Genomic DNA, 8,421 nt, shown 5'->3' with positions numbered 1-8,421 from the left:
TCTGTATTTGTTTTTTTCTGGTGTAATGTTTCTCTGCGTGGGAAAGGACAGCATATACAGATAGCATCAACTTGTCACTAAGTCGTAACTAAATAGTAATAAGTAGTAACTAAAAAAAGTTAGTTTTGGTTAACATCATAAATTGAGAGATTTTTAGCTGAATAAAACACTAAATATATTATAATCTCTGCTTGTTTTAGTTTTTGTGACATGTTATCAACACATCAGTAAAGTATTGCAAAAACAACTTGCTGTCTTGTGAGGATTTGAGAACAATGAAAAATTTCGGAAGAACAGAAGCTGTTTTCTGTGGTCTCTAAACACAAAATACCCTCCTACTCACTGTACAGTGCGTGCAATTGGGAGAAAGATTCTCCTACACAAGCATTCCCTGGCAGGAGCAGACGTACTGAAGTACAATGTGGGAGGCTCAGGCTAGGGTCTGATTTGGAGCTTTTGTTTGCTGGAGGGAGTGAGAGTATGATAGCAGGTTATAAATCTGTCAATGCCAATAGGACAATGCCAATAAATTTACTCTGCCTGAAGAGGGATACAAGTAACTCAAAGCCTGATTTAAAAACAAAAACAAACAAACAAAAAAAAAACAAAAAAACCCTTTTTCTACTGTTCATCTAAAAGAAGAAACCAAAACATAGGATTTGAGACACGTTTCTGTATTTCTTGTCTTTTCCAGGACCGCTATATGATCCTTGGCCAAAATGGTTTCTTTGTTAATGCATCTGATTCATTGGCAATTATTGCTGCCAATCTGTCTTGCATTCCATACTTCTGTCAGATGGGTGTCCGAGGATTTGGTAGAAGCATGCCCACCAGTACAGCCCTGGACAAGTAAGATGGAACATCTTTATCATGTTGGTCATTATAATACAAAGCAGGGAGATAATATAAAGCAATTGCAAAATAGTTAAGTCATTTGATTATGTGATTATGTGTTTCATTACTTTAATTTCTTTTAAGGATGCTTTGATCTTAGCCAGATGAATATTACTAACCTTTACTTGGATTAAAATAGTTTAATTCACTCTGAGAAGGAAATAAATTGGTCAGATCTTTCTGATATTATGAAAAGTAAGGGGTAATTCCTTTTCCAAATAATTTCATCCTTTTTCTGATGAAATAATAGTCTCATTTGGCAGCCTTACTTCTTCAAATCATGGAATTTTAAAGCACTTAAAATGCAAGCGCTGTACTAAGCAAGCATTTAAGAAAAAAAACACAGAACTGGTTATTTTAATCCTGTTAATTATGTTTTTTTATTATGATATAAAATGTCCTGGAAGGAGTATTTAGTAGTCCTGAAATCCATTTCCAGTTCCAAGACAGGTTGAAAGTATACTTCAGTTATCTGTGACAAGGCCAATTTGTTTCTAACAAATTTACTGAAAAAGTGCATCCTGTGTTAGCAGCTGGATTTTGAAGAAGTTTCATCCAGGCCTAAATTTTCTGTAAATCTCCTCATAAGAGGATTAAGCTAAATGTTATTGCCTTAGATTCTCTATGTGGAAGGTGTGATCGCAGAGATAATTGTGTCTCAGTGTTAATCTGGCTGCATAGCTTCACTAGTACAAGAGCAATTGGTTGTGCCTGCTAAATGTGTCTAATCAAGAAACATAAGCAGTAATTTTAAAATGAAATGTAGATTTTATGAGGGGATTGATTACACTCATTGAGAAGCAAGAATATCAGGGTGCATTTCTATTTGGGAGGTTTCAGAAAGTTACTGATTTGCTCAGCTAGCAGTTTCATTTAATGATTGACAGAATCTTCAGGAAAATATTCCTTACTTGTAGGTGAATAGTCTGTTTTAAGAAAATGCAGGTTAGATTGCAAGTTTTTTTTATTATATCCTGTCTGTTTTGTGATCCAAATATCTCACTGTTGAAGTGAAAGCTACTGTTATATTGAGATACTACTTGAAATAAGTAGCACTTCGTTTTGGAAGTACAACCTGGGATATATGCATTCCTGTAAGACTCAAAGACACAGTGGCCTTTAAATATGTTGTTTTTTACATTTCTTAAAGCTGGGTAAATATGCCAGGAAGTATGAGTGTGCTGAAATCCCCATTATGACCAAGTGGCTACTTGATTGATGTCTTTGACAGTGTTTATTTGACCCTCTGGTGCACAAGTTATTTTAGAGTGATTACTGCCTTAGTCAGTTCTGTGGAGTTAAGTCTGATTATTAAATAAAACTCAGTAAATGATGGAAGAATATAAATATTTTCCTCGTCATCTGTCAAATAATTACTGTTATGAAGTTTGCTGCTTTGCTCCAGGACACCTCAATATTACTTTTCTTTTGTTTCAAGATTGTTGTTGTTTTCCTGAATATTTAAAAGTCACATCTTTTCAAAGATGATAGCTTTTCTTTCTCTTGAAAATTCAAAATAGCTGAATTCTAAAGTTTTTGTAACAGTGCAGTGATGATGTCCAGATACTCTGACGCTGTGGTGGCAGAATTCAAGTAAACTTGCTTCACTTATATGTGCCAGTGCTGAACTCAGACCTCAAAGAGCCCAGCCTAGACTTGAAGTCACATGTGGTATTTCATTTTAAGGAAGTAACTTTTCTGTATATGAACTGGATACATGCTGTAGCACACAGTAAACAGTCATAAACACCTTCCTCGAAGGCTGAGTGGAGGAATTATTGAGCCATCATGTCTTCCAGGATTATCAGTAAAGCCCACCTTTTGGCAGTGATTAACTTCCATGAAAGATAGTTGTCTGTAAGAGGTATTTTTCAAAAAAAAACTGTAGAATATTATAGTCTGAAATGTAGTATATTGCTGAAGGAGTTTCATGTTGAACTAGAATCTGATTTCTTATACCCACATACATGAGGGAGAGTTGTCCTAGTGTCAGTGAAATGTTATCGTTGGACAGCGAGTATGAAAGAATATGCTTAAAGCATTCATGCTTCTATTCCCGTGAACTAACTAGCCAACTTGCAAGAAAAAAGATAATCCGTTTTGAAGGATAAGAATTTTGTAATGTGATTTTGGCAAAAAGAAAAAAGACAGGATTGAGCAATTCTGTGTAGAAGTAGCACACTAGTTTAATGTTTAGTATTAGAATTCTGAGATTTGAAGTGTCCCCAATGGAAAGGGAAGTCCTGTCCTTCAAGAAAGTGATGTCTGATAGCAGACAGCATGTTGTTTAGTGTGACAGCACCATCTCTGATGCTGTATATCTCACCTCCACTCTAATTAAGTTGTTGAGGAAAATATTTTCTGTTCTGAGTAGAACATTCAGAACAGAAAAGATAATGCTGCTAGATGCAATTCTGCAATAGGCTTCAGGTTACTGCTCACTAGTGTATGCTTTTAATCTATAATATTTTTTGTTTCTTGATCCCTTTTTTGCGTTTCTGATGGATTGTGTTCTGTACTCTAGAGAAGTCCATTGTATATCTACCATAAAGCTAATTCTTCAAGCTCATACACTGGAAATAAAATATTAAAAATTAAATTAAAAAGTATACTGTGAATATTAACATAAAAGGAGGAAGCAATCATGTAGTAATTGAAATTGGAAAGGATGTCTGGACATCATTTAGCTTAACGACTGTTGAGAGCACTCTCTCAACCAGAGAATTCTGCTAAGGGCCATGTCCAATTGGGCTTGGAGTGTCCTCAAGAATGGAGACTTCACAGAGATTTTGATTAGATCTGTTCCACTGTTTGGCCACTCTCACAATAAACTAGGTGTTTTGTTTTGTTTTGTTTTGTTTTGAAATTATCCTGGAGCCAAATTTTGTTTTTCAGTTTGTCCCCATTGTTTCTTGTCGTGTCACTAAGCACCACTAAAGAGTCTGGCTCCATCTTTATTTATTCCTCCCTCCAATCAGATTTTCTATATGCACTGCTAATATGCTCTCTTCAACCTTCCTTCCTCTACGTTTTAACAGCCCCTTCTCTCTCATCCTCTCCCAGTCTGACACAGGCTCCAATCTCTTAGTCATTTTAGTGGCTTTTTACTAGAACTGCTCCAGTAAGTCCATGTATATCTTATCCCAGAGACCCCAGCACTGGACATAGGATCCCAGATCCCACCTCACCAGTACTGCACAGTGAGGAAGGCTCACCTCCCTTGACCTGCTGGCACTGCTTTTCCTAATGCTGACCAGGATGTTGTTGGCCTTCTTTGCCTCAAAGCTTATTGTTGGCTTATGGTCAAGTTATCATCTACTAGGACCCCAGATCCTCTTCTGTAGAGTTACTTTCCAGCTTTTTGACTCCAGTGTGTATATGGGGTACCTGGAATTATTCTTGCTGCACGCAGGGTTTGGCATTGCTCCTTGTTGACTATGATGAGGTTACTCTTGGCCAATTTCTCCAACCTGTTCAGGTCTCTGAGTGGCTGCAAAACTACCCAGTGTATCAGCTACTCTTTCTTACAAGCTATCAGCTATAAACTTGCTGAGAATATTCTTTTATCCAATCTTCCAGGTCATCAATAATAACATCCAGCAGTGTTGGCTGCGGTGTACACCCTTGAGGGACCCTTGTAGTAGACTGCCTTCCAGCAGGAATTTGTGCTGTTGATGGCAACAATTTGAGCTTTGAAATTCAGCTAATTTTCAATCCTCTTATGTATATAATTATCTACTGTGTATTTCATCATTATGTCTCTGAGATTATTATGGGAGAGAGAGTTGAAAGCCTTGTTAAAGTCAATGCAGACAATATCCACTTCTCACTCGTTGTCTACCTAGCTAGTCACCTCATTGTAGAAAGCTAACAGGTTGGTTGTGCAGGATTTCCTTTTCATAAATCCATGTTGATTACTTGCAGTTGCACTCTTGTCTTTAGCATGTCTGGAACTGATTTACCGACAAGTCACTTCACCACCTCACCTTAGGGAATAAGGTGAAGTTGACAGGTCTGCAGTCCTCTAGATCTTGCCCCTCTTGAAGGCAGTGTTGGTATTTGCTTGCTATCTTCAGAAGGCTCTTTCAGTTTGCCTTTTGAATATAACAGAGTGGCCTGGCAATGCCTTTGGCTGAATCCTTTAGGACCTCAGGTCTTATGGACTTACTATGTCTTGTTTGTATAAATGTCCCCTGTTCTGTTCATCCTTTATCGAAGTTTTCCTTGCTAGAGAATTTTTGAATCCTACATCTCATGCTTGTGCTTAGGAAAAAGCATGTTAGATTGTGCATAGAAAGCATGAGTTGTTAAGGTGGGTGAAATGTCTAACTGCTAAGGCTTATATGTATTGATTGAAAGTAATTTTTATTGCACTGTTGAATGTTGTTTTTAGTGCTTTGATGTTCTAACAATGGAAAATGAAAAACTACATTAAAATAAACGTGACTGAAAAGGAAAATGGCAACATTTGTAGTATAATGTATATAACATATAACATTTGTGCAGTAGGTTAGAAAAATTATACCTAGACAAGAAAGAAAACTTGTTTCTACTTGTTAGGTCTCTGTCTTCCAGAAGAGGTAAGGAAATGCTAACTTCAAGCATGTCCAGCTAGGATTTAAAAACTGTCACTATTCCTTAAAACGCTAAAATGCATGGAAGTTTTTTCCTAGTTGAGATTACCAGAGTTAAAAAATGGCTCACTTTTGGACATCGGTAATAAGAGCAGATTTCATGAGAGACAGTTGGCTCAGTAGTACTGCTGTCTTCTAAGGTCAGAGGACCTTTTTCATCTGGGGAAAAAAAAAAAAAAAAAATCCACCTCTTCTTGTGATACATCCATATTGTGTAGCCACAGTTTAGCCTAAATCTAAACCTATTAAAGTTTTTCCTTCAGTTAATTAAAAAAATATCATGTGTAATACTTGAAGGAAGGGGTTTAGAAAGTCTGGTGCTTTGCTCATGTCTGTGCAGGATAATGTGTTGCTTAATAGTTTTTCAGTGTGTGCTGTTAAACAGCAGGAAGCAATAATCTAGGGGACTTAAATATTGATTAGAAATACACTAACAGAGCAGTGGTTTACAAGAGAATTCACTTAAGATGTTCAACATTTACATATGTTTGCTTGAAGTGACTGCTGGAGTACATTTGTATGTACTGTAGGCAGAGTGTAACATTTGACAGGAAACATCTGCTTTAATTTGATCCAACATCAACAGGATTGTGGTGGTAAGTCTCCAGTCTTCAATTCTCTGGTGGTATATAACCTTAGATTGGTGTTCTTTCTCTTGTAGTGAATGTGTAGCTGTGTACACTGTTCAACAAACTATTCTTTTTCATATCCTTGTATTCTGGTTTATCTGATTTTTGCTTAACAGAAAAGGAAATGGAATCCAGAGTTGTTAGCTCATGGTCTACAAAATGAGAATCAGAAGAGTGAGCAAAAGTTGTTTATGTAGGAGTTATGAAGTTGAGTGTGGAAAATAGTAGTCAGCTTGGTACAGGAAAAGAGGATTGTTTAGAGAATTCTCTTACAGCTAGCATTATCTGATACCTTGTTTTCTACAGCCAGGTCGTTACAACAGCATTTGTAAGCTCTAATTAGCCTTAGTCTGAGCACAGCTGGTTACCTCACTACTCAGGACTCTGTGATTTTACACCTGGTAGCCCACCTTGTAATGCAGCTTTGAGACATCAGTGTCTGCTGCCTATCCATTTACTGTCTGGCTGGCAAGGGTCAAGTTTTGAGAGGGCATGCTGTGATGGTGTCTGTTCTGACTTGCTTAACGAAGTGAAATGCTGTGAAAGGTAGAGATGTAATGGCTTTGAATGTGCTCTGCTGAGTGCAGAAAGAATGTTATCCCTTCAGTCAACAAGAAACTTAAATTCATGGGATGAAAATTTGGAGTAGGGCTGGTTTTTTCTGTAGCAGAGTAGGAAACTTTGCTTAAATGGCTTTGCCTATTCCTATAGGACAGAAGCCCCGGACATTATAAGCAGCAAACACAAAGACAGGATGAAAGATAGTAATTCAGAGAAGTGTCTTTAAGTTGTTTTGGCCAGTTGCATGGCAAAGGCTGTATTTTTGCTTAATCATTATTACCAGCTGAGTTCCCCTTGATTACTGCCCAGAGAAGAGCAACACTACTCCAGAAGACTGGGTTTTTGTTTTGTTTTAATTGTGAGAACTAGGAATCAAAGAATGCATTGACTTGTAGAAATTGCCCAAGAAGAGAAACTCACCATTCTTGGCTTAGGTTGGTTTGCTTTTGTCTCTGACTTCTACCTGGAAATACCAGGGAAGCAAATATAACCTCCTCAAACAAATAATGAACATCTCTCTTCAGCATTTAAAACAGTGTCATAATAGAGCGAAACCAGAAGTAATGAAGTTTTAATGATGATTTAGTGCTTACTGTGTGTCAAAGTCAAAGTCAAAAATTTAATAGATTGATAGGAAGGCAAAGAAATTAAGTCTGAATGTTCCTCTGAAAGCAGTTCCAAAGCCTGTTACCAACAAGGATAGAGCTGCTAGGAGTTAATGCTTTAAACTCAAGACTCAACAGAGGGATACAGCTCCAAGCAGGTCTGCTTTCCTCCATGAACCACTGGACCCTCTTTGCATGATTTTTGTTGGAGAATGTATTGTCCTGATAAAGTGTTTCTGCTGCTACTTCCTGTTATCTACTTCCCATAACCCAGTCCCCTGGCACAGCAGGAGACAGTGAGGGTAGCATATAAGAGAAAATTTTAAATAGCGTGTTCTCTGGAGATCTATGTTGCATATGTATTGTTTACATATTTAAATGTAATTTAAATGTGGCAGGAAATGTAATTTCCTGCTGTGCTTTCATCATTCTGCTTAGGGTTTAGTTCAGGATTTAATACTCCTCAGGTCAGTTAGTGTAAGTGTGCAACAGAGTGATGCACTGTTAAATCCCGAATCCTCAAAAGCAGGTACGAGAACAGGAGGTAACAGGCTGCTGAAAAGGAATGTTACTCCATCTCAAGGCAACTCCAGATAGTTATATAAATCGTTGGCAAATCTAAGGTAGTGATAGTAGCAAACTTAAGGTCCTGACAGTGGACTGCTGCTTGTAACAGCTCTGCTGCTAGGTTCAGGACTGACTGGACAGTACCTAGTGGCATAGCCATTAAGTATGTGCCTTCATAAAACAGTGTAAATATGGTTACATGAATTTACATATGGAGCACAACCAACTGAGACATCACAGACTGAACAGATGAAAATACTGTATTCTATAAGAATTATTTTGAAGGAATAAGGGGCCCAGGCCTTTAACTTACGCATAGTTCACAAGCCTTAATTAGACTGAGGTGAGGAATGCCTAGGTATTGTAGCTTCTCCTAAACCTATTTTGATTCATTTGAAAGGGTAGATGTTAACATTCAGTCAAACTTAGGCTCAAGCTGTGTTATTGCAACTACTCGTAATACCTGATCATAGCATTTTCTTGACTCTGTTACAACATGGTTACAGTTTGAAGTTTAACTTCAAGCTTTTT

General features: G+C 37.4%; 1 protein-coding gene across 1 annotated transcript in view; it reads right to left on the bottom strand.

Annotated features, from left to right (window-relative positions):
• Positions 1 to 8,421, bottom strand: part of KANK1 (KN motif and ankyrin repeat domains 1) — a 404,522-nt gene that overhangs the window by 138,311 nt on the left and 257,790 nt on the right. The window lies entirely within an intron of this gene.

Source organism: Meleagris gallopavo, chromosome Z (assembly GCF_000146605.3).
Source record: "Meleagris gallopavo isolate NT-WF06-2002-E0010 breed Aviagen turkey brand Nicholas breeding stock chromosome Z, Turkey_5.1, whole genome shotgun sequence".
Classification (NCBI taxonomy): domain Eukaryota; kingdom Metazoa; phylum Chordata; class Aves; order Galliformes; family Phasianidae; genus Meleagris; species Meleagris gallopavo.
This window is presented reverse-complemented; position numbering and strand designations above follow the sequence as displayed.